Genomic DNA, 12,964 nt, shown 5'->3' on the forward strand with positions numbered 1-12,964 from the left:
CCCCGCCTGCGTCGACCTCGCCTGAGTCGATTCAAGCTCGCTTGCACAGCTCCTCGACCTCACCTATGGATTTCCACAAGCTCGCCTACAATTCGCCTGGAGCTCGACCCATCTAGAGGAGCTCGCCTGTAGATCGATCGAGCTCGCCTGACGCATGCCGCCTCGAGCTCACATGCAGCCCCGCTCGAGGTCACCTAAACTTCGACTTGTTGCGCGCAGCGGAAATTTCGGCAGCACTTTGGCAGCACAACAAGATAGTCAGGTCACAATAAGAATTCCCGTCTCACCAAGGAAACAAGAATTTGAAGCAAAATAACTCAACTAAGTGAGATATCAGCTCTTCCTCTCATCAGTTCTAGGACTGACCATTTGAGGGGAACCTAAAAGCTATTACAAATCACACAAATAGCGATACAACCAATTTTACGTGGTTCGGCAAATTGCCTACGTCCACGGGGCAAGGAGGGGGGAGATCTACTAATAGAGGGAGAAAATACAACTAGGATTTACAATCACTCAATCTAAACCCTCACACAAACTCTCAAATCCCTCACACAAATACTCTCTCAAAGGGATGCAAAAAACTCTAGAACAGCTGCACACAACTCAAAAAAAACTCTGCTTTTTCTTTTGCACACTTTAGGGTCGAAAAAATTTAAGATTGATTGATTCTCTTGTTTTAAGAAAACTGGGTTCGATCACTTAGTACGAACCCTTACAATCATTCACTCTCTCTCGATTACAGAGGAAGAGAATATTAATTCAGCTTCTCTTTTGTTTAAGGTGGGTTCTAGGCTCGATTACAGAGGAAGAGAATATTAATTCAGCTTCTCTTTTGTTTAAGGTGGGTTCTAGGTGGCGAAAAGATGCTTCCCCCGATGCTTGAGTCGAGCTTGCCTCCCGTTGACGATCAGACCAAGATTGCAAGAGCTTTTGACCTTCGTTTGCCGGCTCGAATCGAGGTTCGAACTCCGGATCGATGTGCAGAAACTTTGATCTGACGATTCTCTAAGTCCAAGCTTGAAAATCTCCAATTAATTGATAATCAGTTCCTCAACCCTTTTCTCCGTAGCCCTCGATGGACCCCCCCCCCCCCCCTTCCTAATAGCTGCTCGAGGCTATTTATAGGAGTTTCAGCACGTAACCGACGTGCTAGAATCATGGATCGTGGGCGTAACCGACGTCTACAACTTAGAACACATGGCTGACTGGGTATTCGTGGCCATTACAACTTGATTTAATATGAGTGACAAGCTTCGAGGTGTTGGTGAACCTCGTCCTTGATATCGAGCCTCGCTGTGTGGCGAGCCTCGTCTTTGATGTTGAGCCTCACTGCGTGTTTCCAATGACGAGCTTTGTCTTTGACAGCTAGAGTTCAACTCGTGTCCAACGACGAGCTTCGAACCCTGTATCCACTAGTGAACCTCGAACCTCGTATCCAATGACGAGCTTCGAACCTCGTTTCCAATGACGATCGAGCCTCGCTACGTGGCGAGCCTCGTCTTTGATGTCGAGCCTCGCTACGTGGCGAGCCTCGTCTTTGATGTCGAGCCTCATTTCCAATGATGATATTCGAACCTCGTTTCCAATGACGAGCTTCACATCTTATTTCCAATGACAGCTTTGTTGTTTGAGACGAGGTTCAACATTGTAATGACCCTCGTCCTGCTCGTTATGAGCTTCAATATTCTAAGGCCAAATGATTAACCAATGATCTATGAAGATCCATGAGAGTGGAGGAGAGATAGGCTTTTTGACAAGCCTCTCAATCTCCTCTCCCTTCTTTTATGTTAATCATGCCTATTTATAGGCTTGGGAGTATTATGAAGTGAGTTAATGGGCTTTAACTCCCTTTAAATGAGGGAGTTAATGATCATTAACTCCCATTTAAATGGATGAGTTAGTGGTCATTAACTCTCCTTAAAGGGGTGAGTTATTGGTCATTAACCCTCATTTAATGTAGCCCTTTGAAACGGTGCCTGACGAAGTTCGTTTACCAGACGAGGTTTGTCCGCCAGACGAGGTTCGTTTGCCAGACGAGGTTTGTCCGTCTGATGAGGTCCGTCCGCCTGACGAGGTTCGTTCACTTCGCTATATCTTTGGTGAGCTTAACTACGGCTTCATCTTTGGCGAACTTCATCTTCAATGACGAACTTTGTTTCTAGGTGAACTTCGTCTTTTGATGGATAAGGTGTTTTTTGTCCTATTGAACTGAGAAAAACTTCATGAATTGAGGCTGAGGTTCGTCATTGTGACGACCCTCGTCGTGCTTGTAGTGAGGTTCGACTCTCCTTCGTTTCTTGGCACTTTTTAGTGTCTACAAAACCCCCTTCAAAGTTTTTAGACCCAAATTGGGTTGTATGGGTCTGGAATATTTTAAACTCTCTTGGTTGTGGCGAGCTTGGCTTACACGACGAGCTTGGCCTCCTGGCGAGCTTGGCCTCTTAGCGAGCTTGGCCTCTTGACGAGCTTCGATGCTCTAGGGTGAACTTCATCAAACTCATATGGGACTGACAATCAAGACTTAGGATTTTTAGTAAATCCTTAGCTATCAACAGACTTGATTTGTCTTTACCAACTGCCGTTTGAGTTGGACTAGCCATGATTTTTCCCTTAGCATGGTAAGTTGTCGAGAAGTTTCTCTTAGACTTAATGCTAAGATTTCTTCTCTATCCTTATCCGTTCAAGGCATTGGATTAAGTGTTAGAGTTTGGTTGTGTCGTTCAATATAACAACTCAACCTGGTATGTTCAAGGCATTGGATTAAGTGTTAGAGTTTGGTTGTGTCGTTCAATATAACAACTCAACCTGGTATTTTGAAAGTGAGGCTCATCACATGGTAGGCCTGCTGGGATGATGTGGTACCATTGATGAATAGTGACTCATCGCATGGTAGGTCACTATTTAGAAACAAAGGGGAAGATATGGGCTCATCACTTGGTAGGCCACTATCAATGAACAACGTCATTTGTGGGAATGACGGTATGGAAATGATCAAGTCATTCAGTGATATGAGAGTATAACGATTGTGATTGAAATAGAGGCACATCGCATGGTAGGACACTATTTAGAAATAACGTCATCCGTAGGAATGACGGTGTGAAAAATTATCAAGTCATTCAGTGACATGGGAGTATGACGACGATGATGAGAACAAAAGCACATCACTTGGTAGGTTAATGTTGGAAAACGAACATCATTTGGGGAAACGACGACATTAGGATAATCATGTCGTTCAGTGACTTAGGAGTATAACGACAATGAAGAAAACAAAGGCACATCACTTGGTAGGGCAATGTTGGAAAACAAACGTCATTTGAGGTAATGACGATGTTAGGATAATCATGTCGTTCAGTGACTTGGAAGTATGGCGACAATGATGAGAACAAAGGCACATCACTTGGTAGGCCAATGTTGGAAAATGAACGTCATTTGAGGTAATGATGACGTTAGGATAATCAACTATCAGAGGTAATCATTAACCTGATAGTTTTGTTGTGGACCCACCATCCTGTTGAAGAGGATTGGCAAGGGAATTTGGAGGAAGTGACTATCAGAGGTAATCATTAACATGATTGTTTTGTGATTCCGCCATCCTATTGAAGAGGATTGGCGAGGGAATTTGGAGGAAGTGACTATCAGAGGTAATCATTAACATGATAGTTTTTTGGTCAGGGACCAGATGCTCACATCTGACTTCGGACTCACCTTGGAGTTGATTTATAACGAGCTTCGAGTAGTCATGGTTTCATCAGAGAGAAAGCTTAAGTTAGTACATGGTTTTGCAGAGAAATCATGACTACCCCCACTCCAGTGATAGCTATAAATCAGGATTGAAGGGTAAAGACTCCTGCATCCAATAAGGCTTGAATCTTATCCTTTAGCGTGTAGCATTTAGAGGTGGGATGATGGACCATCCTGTGGTACTCACAATAGTTGGGTTCATCCATTCTCGACATCTCCTCAGGTCGCATCGATTCTGGGAGCTTGATCTTTCTTGCATTGATCAAGGATTCGAAGATTAGGACGACTTGCTCATCTTTGAAGTCGTACTTCTGCTGAAAGTGGCTATCCGAAGATTTGCCCTTCTGCTTTGACGAAGATTGGTCATCATCTCCTTGAAAATCACATGGGTCTTCAGCATCTGGCCTTTTGAGCATGCTTTCGACCTGTTCTCCTTGGCGAACAAGCTCTTTTCAAGTTCGGGTCTTCACTATTCCAATCTTGGATAAAATACAGATCGATAGGTTATTGCGACACATCTCAATCAACGAACTTTCAGAGACTTGATCACGACAATGCAGCGACCGATTTCTAAATCTTTTGACAAAGTTACTGACAGACTCTGTCTTCTTCTGCTTTTCAGTTAGCAGGGTGGCTATAGATACTTCTGTGTCATCGTCGAAGAATCTGGTTAGAAAGAGCATTTCTATGTCCTTCCAGCAAGTGATGGATTCAGGCTCTAGTCTGCAAAACCATTCAAAAGCGACCCCCTTGAGGGTACTAATAAAAAGTCAAGTCATAATGGGATCATTCCCCACTATATGTCCAGTCTGCGCTTGGAAATAATAGATGTGTTGGGTTGGAGAACTTTTGCTATCGAACTGCAAGAGGCTAAGTGGCTTGAACTTTGGAGGATAAGGGACGGAGTCCCATTCGGCAGGGTATGGCCTGACGATCCCAATTCTCTGAATCTCCTCTGAAGCTTTAAAGCCTCAAGCTGCTTCTGAAAATCGTCCAACTTCTGATCTTGATCATTCTTGCGAGGGTTGGACTCAGCTTCGGATGATTCAGAGAGAATGTCAAAAATCTTTTCCCCTTATATTCTTCATTATCGTCATCTTGATTTCGATGGCTAGATTTCCGAACACCGGGTGAAGGTCGCTGGTGCCTTGATTCTGAGGATTCGGCGGTGGCTTTCTTCTTCTCCTCCTCCTTGAGGAGTTTTTCCACCATATCCTCTAAGCGTTTGATAGACTCCTGTTGTTAGAGGATGGTTGATTGTTGCTCTTCCACCTACCTTACCAGGTCCTCCTCACTTTCGGCCATGTGAGAACTTGCTTGTTCACTTTGATCGGTGTTAGAAGGCTGAGAGGTTGCAATAGCTGAGTTTTTAGGCTCTTCCTCAACCTCATCTGTGATGCCCGCTAATCGACGGTAATCAAACAAGATCACCACACCGGTATGAGTACGAGTGTGTTGATATACTCCTGGTCTTTCGACAAGCATTTCGTCTAGTCCTGGAGAGTATTCAGGATCAGAAGAGCTGAGAGCTGAGTTTTCAGGCTCTTCCTCAACCTCATCTGTGATGCCCGCTAATCGACAGTAATCAAACGAGATCACCACACCAGTACGAGTACGAGTGTGTTGATATACTCCTGGTCTTTCGACAAGCATTTCGCCTAGTCCTGGAGAGTATTCAGGATCAGAAGATTCAGAAGAATAAGCCGAAGCTTTGCTCTTGCCCTTGCTGACCATGTTAATCGTCACTTCAATTCTTGGATGCTTGTTTCTTGGGATGAAAGCGTCTTCTTCTTGATGATGAGACCATTGACGGTTCAGTTAAACATTCGAAGACTGAAGGCTTATGAGTTGACTCCCCACATGAACATTGGGAAAGTACTACAAAAAGAAGTTTCTCACAGTAGTAATAGGATTGCATTTGGCATGCTACGCTTGCGCGTGAGATAATATCGAAGGTCACCCGCTGGACAACCCCCAGTTGACTCTGTCATCTTAGCTTTACCCAGGTGAGACCCTCTGAATGATAGAGGTTGACGAACTTGGGTAGACTGACGAACTCCATCATTCATGTGACGACATCCGTTGGTAAAACGAGCTCGACGCTTGTGCCTTCTCAGTTGGATCTTATCCTGAGGTTCGTTTTCTTTACGAACGTCAGTATGAACCACTTGTTAAAACTGTTGAACCTCTTTTGAGGATGAGACTCGTTGTCTGGGGCTACTCGGGTATGAGGATGAGGTCCGTCTTTCGGACGTTCCTCATTCACCTGACCCTCGTCAAACTTGTTGACCTTAGGTTGATTAACCTTTGGTCTATAATGAAAACCGTCTAACGAGACCAAAGCTCAAGCCTTACGGTGAGCTTGGTTCTGACGTTGACGTTGTCGAGCACGTCTCGACAATGGAATAACGGAAACATTTGCCTCAACCAAAGTTGGGCGAGGTTTGTTATTAGAAGCCATAGTTTGGCTAGCAGAAGCCGAAGTTCGGCTAGGTTGTTTGACAACCCATTTTTTAGCCTGACGGCTAGACACTGGAGCCTCCTCTTTGAGGGGCTTGGACTTTTCCTTGAGGCTAACTCGAGTTGAATCATCAGAAGCCACTTGGGCTGACGTCTCATACGAGACTCGACGACACTTTCGTGCCTTTGTGGGACTAAACTTACCAGAGGATAGGTACTCCTCGTATTTGGACTGGTTAAATTCGATGATTAGAGTTTCGACGTCCGTACCCACTGCAATCTTGTATGATTGCGCCGCCACCATCTCGTCAGAGAGAATAGCTGCTCCCACTGTGGTCGCCATCGTCTGTAGGGTCAAAAAAATTTAAGATTGATTGATTCTCTTGTTTTTAAGAAAACTGGGTTTGATCACTTAGTACGAACCCTTCAATCACTCACTCTCTCTCGATTACAGAGGAAGAGAAGATTAATTCAGCTTCTCTTTTGTTTAAGGTGGGTTCTAGGTGGAGAAAGGATGCTTCCCCCGATGCTTGAGTCGAGCTTGCCTCCCGTTGACGATCAGACCAAGATTGCAAGAGCTTCTGACCTTTGTTTGCCGGCTGGAATCGAGGTTCGAACTCTGGATCGATATGCAGAAACTTTGATCTCTGATACTTCTCTAAGTCCAAGCTTAAAAATCTCCTCAACCCCCCCCCCCCCTTCCTAATAGCTGCTCGAGGCTATTTATAGGAGTTTCAACATGTAACCAACATGCTAGAATCATGGATCGTGGGGGTAACCGACGCCTACAACTTAGCCCACATGGCTGATTGGGTCTTCGTGGCCATTACAGCTTGATTTAATGTGAGTGACGAGCTTCGAGGAGTTGGTGAACCTCGTCCTTGATATCGAGTCTCGCTGCATGTCGAGCCTCGTCTTTTATGTCGAGCCTCGCTGCGTAGCGAGCCTCGTCTTTGATGTCGAGCCTCGCTGCTTGGCGAGCCTCGTCTTTGATGTCGAGCCTCGCTGCGTGGCGAGCCTCGTCTTTGATGTCGAGCCTCGCTGCGTGGCGAGCCTCATCTTTGATGTTGAGTCTCATTTCCAATGATGATATGCGAACATCGTTTCCAATGACGGGCTTCACATCTTATTTCCAATGACAAGCTTTGTTGTTTGAGACGAGGTTCAACATTGTAATGACCCTCGTCATGCTTGTTATGAGCTTCAACATTCTAAGGCCAAATGATTAGCCAATGATCTATGAAGATCCATGAGAGTGGAGAAGAGATAGGCTTTTTGACTAGCCTCTCAATCTCCTCTCCCTTCTTTCATGTTAATCATGCCTATTTATAGGCTTGGGAGTATTATGAAGTGAGTTAATGGGCTTTAACTCCCTTTAAATGAGGGAGTTAATGATCATTAACTCCCATTTAAATGGATGAGTTAGTGGTCATTAACTCTCCTTAAAGGGTGAGTTATTGGTCATTAACCCTCATTTAATGTAGCCCTTTGAAACGGTGCCTGACGAAGTTCGTTTACCAGACGAGGTTTGTCCGCCAGACGAGGTTCATTTGCCAGACGAGGTATGTCCGTATGATGAGGTTCGTCCGCCTGACGAGGTTCGTTCACTTCGCTATATCTTTGGTGAGCTTAACTACGGCTTCATCTTTGGTGAACTTCATCTTCAATGACGAACTTTATTTCTAGGTGAACTTCGTCTTTTGATGGATAAGGTGTTGTTTGTCCTATTGAACAGAGACAAACTTCATGAATTGAGGCTGAGGTTCGTCATTGTGATAACCCTCATCATGCTTGTAGTGAGGTTCGACTCTCCTTCGTTTCTTGGCACTTTTTAGTGTCTACACACGCGCCACCAATTTCCCTTATTCCCCTGCTGCGTTTTTCTTCAGCAGCCGCAAAACAAAACCAACCTTGCACTCCGAAAAGAAATCCCCAGCCGAAAAATAAACCAATTCTTGCGCTAAACCGTAAGAAAAAATATTAGGTTCCTATTTATAGGGGCTGCTGTACATCACGCGTTAAACAAAACTGACGCGGCTTGTTTCTCTGCTTCGTACGCGGAAAGAGATGTCACATGGGTGGGGCCCCACGTCCGCTCATAATTCTCTACTTCGGCGAAGTTTTCTCAAAACTGAGACGACACCAAAACAACCTAATATCCCACTTGTTGTGTCCAGTACGCCGTGAAGTTAGTTCACGACAACGGACTCAATCCACATCAAGTCGAGAACCCGAACGAGAGTCCAAACAATCTCACCCCCATCAAAATCAACTAATCCAAACCGGCTGCATCATAAATGACTGCCTATGTATCCTCTTACCTAAGGAATCAAGCCTTACGTAGTTTACCCAAATGGCCGTCAACGGCCTCAACAATCACGGATGTGTAATAAGTTTCGACAATGATCAAACTTGTTGCTCGGAACCATCTTAGTGAGCATATCCGCCGGATTATCCTTCGTGTGAACCTTCACAAGTTCCACATCACCATCTTCAAGAACATCCCGAATGAAGTAATAACGAACGTCAATGTACTTCGTCCTCACGTGAAAAACCTGATTCTTTGCCAAATAGATAGCACTCATGCTATCACAATGAATAGTGACGGATTTCTGCGATATACCAAGTTCCTCCAAAAGTCCTCGAAGCCAAATAGCTTCCTTCACAGCCTCCGTAACCGACATATACTCTGCCTTCGTCGTAGACAAAGCTACCGTCGACTGTAAGGTGCATTTCCAACACATCAGCACACGGGTCAATGTAAACACATACCCCGTCGTAGACCGCCGCTTATCCAAATCCCCGGCATAATATGAATCAACATAACCGATACATAGCTGCCCACCTGTCGTGTCCCGCTCATAAACCAAACCAACATTAAGCGTACCTCGAATGTACCTCAAAATCCATTTCACGGCGTCCCAATGACCCACTTCTGGATCGTGCATGTATTTCGAAACCATGCTCATCGCCTATGATAAATCTGGTCTCATACATACCATCACATACATCAAGCTCTCAACCGCGCTCGCATATGGAGTCTTCGACATCAACTCTCAATCTTCAACTGACTTCAATGAAAGGTCAGCTGAAATCTTCAAATGGGCTCCCAATGGTACACTAACTGGCTTCGTATCCATGCTAACATGAAATCGCTGTAGTACTTTCTGTTAGATCCTAGAGGAGGGGTGATTAGGGTCTTATGCTAATCTAATCCGATTTTATACTAATTAAAACTTATTAACAAGTTACCTTAGCAAGTATGAAATACAACATGATATGTGAGCTAGGAAAAGTAATATGAACAATGAGATATATCCTATATGATAAAAATATATGCAATGATATATAAACTAAAACAAGGGTGAAATAAACATAAATAAGATAATGGATGAAATAAATGAGCAATGCACAATTGGCGATATAAGATAAATGCAAAATCAAATGCGCTAATGACAAACTCAAATACACTCAAATGATCACGGAGTTCGGACCTTCTGTCCTACATCTCCGCTCCCCACTCCCGGGGAGAAATCCACTATCACGACCGGGTTTCTACGTTCACCCGAATAATGTTTACAACAATACTATGTAGGTTTTTAACGCTCACCGATTAGCGTACACAATCACTCACAATGTCGGTTTTTAACGTTCATCGATCAACGTCCACTCCTCACACTCGGTTTTCTAGCTAACCGAAAACTTTACAATCTCATAATTGTAATAAATAATAAATTTTTTCTCTATAATAGATGAGAACTCAATATAGCTCACTCTTAATTGTTACAACTCCCCACAACCCAAATTATACTATGAATGTAAATACAATAAGCTCAATGGTTGTGTGTGTAAGCAATGAGAAAATTAAAACGACTGAACTCAATTAAAATCTAGCATATAGAAATTATGAACAAAACAATAAATAGCTAGAAATAGAGTTTAGGAATTCTTCTCTGAAAAACAAGATGGAGAGGAGGAATAAAATGAAGCTCAAACAATGTAGATGATCTTCTCCACTTGTAAAACAATCTTCATAAACCAAATAGACTTTAAACCCAACTAAACCCTTTTCAAAACTCTTTTAAACTTCTTTAAAACTATCCATTTTGTTACTGAGATAGAAGGGGGTTTGAGGGTTTATATAGGAAGAGAAATAACAGCAAAAACCCTAAATCAAAACAACAAAAATCCCAGAAAATTAAGAATACGATTCTGTACAAAAATAGCCGTTGGAGTATACGGTGGTCGACCGTGAAAATCTCGCGGTCGACCGCGAGCCACTTTCGAATATGAGAATTTTCCAGAGACATTAGCGGTCGACCGTGGGAAAATTCAAGCTGACGGTTGACCAAGACTGGTTATCAGAAAGGACTTCCCAAATGTAAAATATCATCATTTTGCAAGATAGTCCAAAACACGAAAATGTAAACATGTGAATTTTGACATTTTGGCTAAACCAACTTTTGAAACTTTACAAAATGATTTTATAGACTTGAAGAAAGATGTAAACTATTGTTATGAAGTCTATAAACAATGAATGTAGTATTTTATCAAAATACACATATAATGCACTAAAACATGATTTCATTTAACTAACTAAAATTGATATTGATGAAATCATATATATGCATATAAGTATGAAATAAAAATATGTTTTCTAATTATATTAAATTGTTTCATATTAAAACTTGAAAACTATCAAACCAAAACATATATGTATATATATAACTATATATATACAAAACCAAAACGTGTGTGTATATGATTGAGCTTAGAGTATCTAACACACATAATATAAAACCTAAACTAGATTACCCAAGCTTGATCTTGATCTTCAATAGCTTGACTTGGTACACTATGCGGATGAAGCTGAACTTGGATCTTGAACTTGAATTGCATAAGCTTCACTCCACAATTCCGCCAACCTCCATTTGATATCATCGTTGAAGGCTCAATCCATCCAACCTCCAACATGTTGTTTGCCTAGAATAAATATAAAACACAAACACTAGACAAATAATATTAGATGTAAATTGTTTGTAAATCATCATCAAAACAAGAAGGCCAACAATCTCCCCCTTTTTGATGATGACAAATAATTTACAAAAAAGATATATGCATGTAAAGAAATGAATATATAAATTATAATTCACATGCACATAAACAAAGAAATGTATACTCAAAAAGGGGACAAAAGGATGAAGAGAGCGAAAGCTCCCCCTATCAATAAGCATGGGTGAGTATAACACATAGAAAAATATAGGGATTGCTCCCCTTATCAAAATGCCTCATGAATGTATGAAATGAAGATCATGGCAAACATATGTGAGCAAACATATATGGAAAATATGCTAAACACAACTCACATACATAAAGACAAATGAGAACATATATAAATATATCAAAGTGAAAAACAGTGTCTCATATCAACGAACATAAAAACCATTTGTAAAGGTAGATTTATGAAATCAAAAGAAGAGAAACATGAGAATCATGCAAAAAGTTTTCAAATGAAAACAAATCAACCAAGAAATCATAAATCAAAGTTTAAATCGAAAAATGTAAGACCAAATCATCATTGATTCAAAAAATCATGAGAGGCAACTATATCTAGCTCTTGAGCTAGTAATAACCCATATGAACATTTAAGCATCCGGCAAACATGATTTGAGAATAAACACCTAATAAACCCGAAGGGTTATATAAATACAAACCTCTCATCAAAATCAAAATTAATAATTATGAAAACAAAAGATTTGATAAAAGAAAAATTGTTTACATAACCAAAAGATCTTAAAACATAATTTTCAAAACCAAGAAAAGTAAAAAAAGATAAACACTAAAATACTTGGTTTCAAAAAATCAAATTTGTTTTGGTACCCAATAATTCTTGGTACTAAGAGATTTAGGGACATGACCCCTATCTTTTAAGCTCAAACCCCTAGGGTTATGAACCCTTTTGGGCGCATGTAGTGCACTAACACGGTCAAAGCAACAATCACTCAAATGACCCTTCCGATTGCAATTTATGCAATGAAAGAGATCCATTTGTTTTTGTGGACCATTAGCTCGTGCACGGGAATTATTTGCAAATAAAGATTTTTCTATTAAATTATATTACAAATGAGAAACATTATTAAACAAAGGTGGTTTACTTGAGAAATTTGGCAAGTTTGAATATTTTTTTCAAATCATAACAAAACTTCGCCAAATGGCCAAATATACCACAAACATTACATTTAAAAACATATGGTCTACTAGAAATATTTGGCAAATGAGATTTCTTTTTCCAATCAAAACAATATTTTGCCAAGTGACCAAAACGACCACAATGATCATACTTGAACACACTAGTATGCTTATGATGAACTTTATGAGAATGAGCATGTGAATGTGTAAGTGTACAAGATGAAGAAGCTACATGAGATGCACAATGAGCATTAGCATTCTTATGTTTGTGTGCATCATAACAAAATTTAGATAAATGACTTTTTCGGCCGCAAATAGAGCATTTGTAAATTTTGCTATATATGTGTGCATAATGAGTAGATGATGACTTAGACTTGGCACACATATTCATAAGCCTCTTATGATTATTAATACATGTTTTCAAAGTTGAATCTAAAGAAGAAATGCGCTTATTCACAAGATTCAATTCTTCATTTTTAGGCACATATGCATTTTTATTAGAAGTAGAACATAAATAGCATTTTTAGGCACATATGCATTTTTATTAGAAGTAGAACATAAATAGTTATTT

The sequence above is a fragment of the Asparagus officinalis genome, chromosome 4 (assembly GCF_001876935.1).
Source record: "Asparagus officinalis chromosome 4, Aspof.V1, whole genome shotgun sequence".
NCBI lineage: Eukaryota > Viridiplantae > Streptophyta > Magnoliopsida > Asparagales > Asparagaceae > Asparagus > Asparagus officinalis.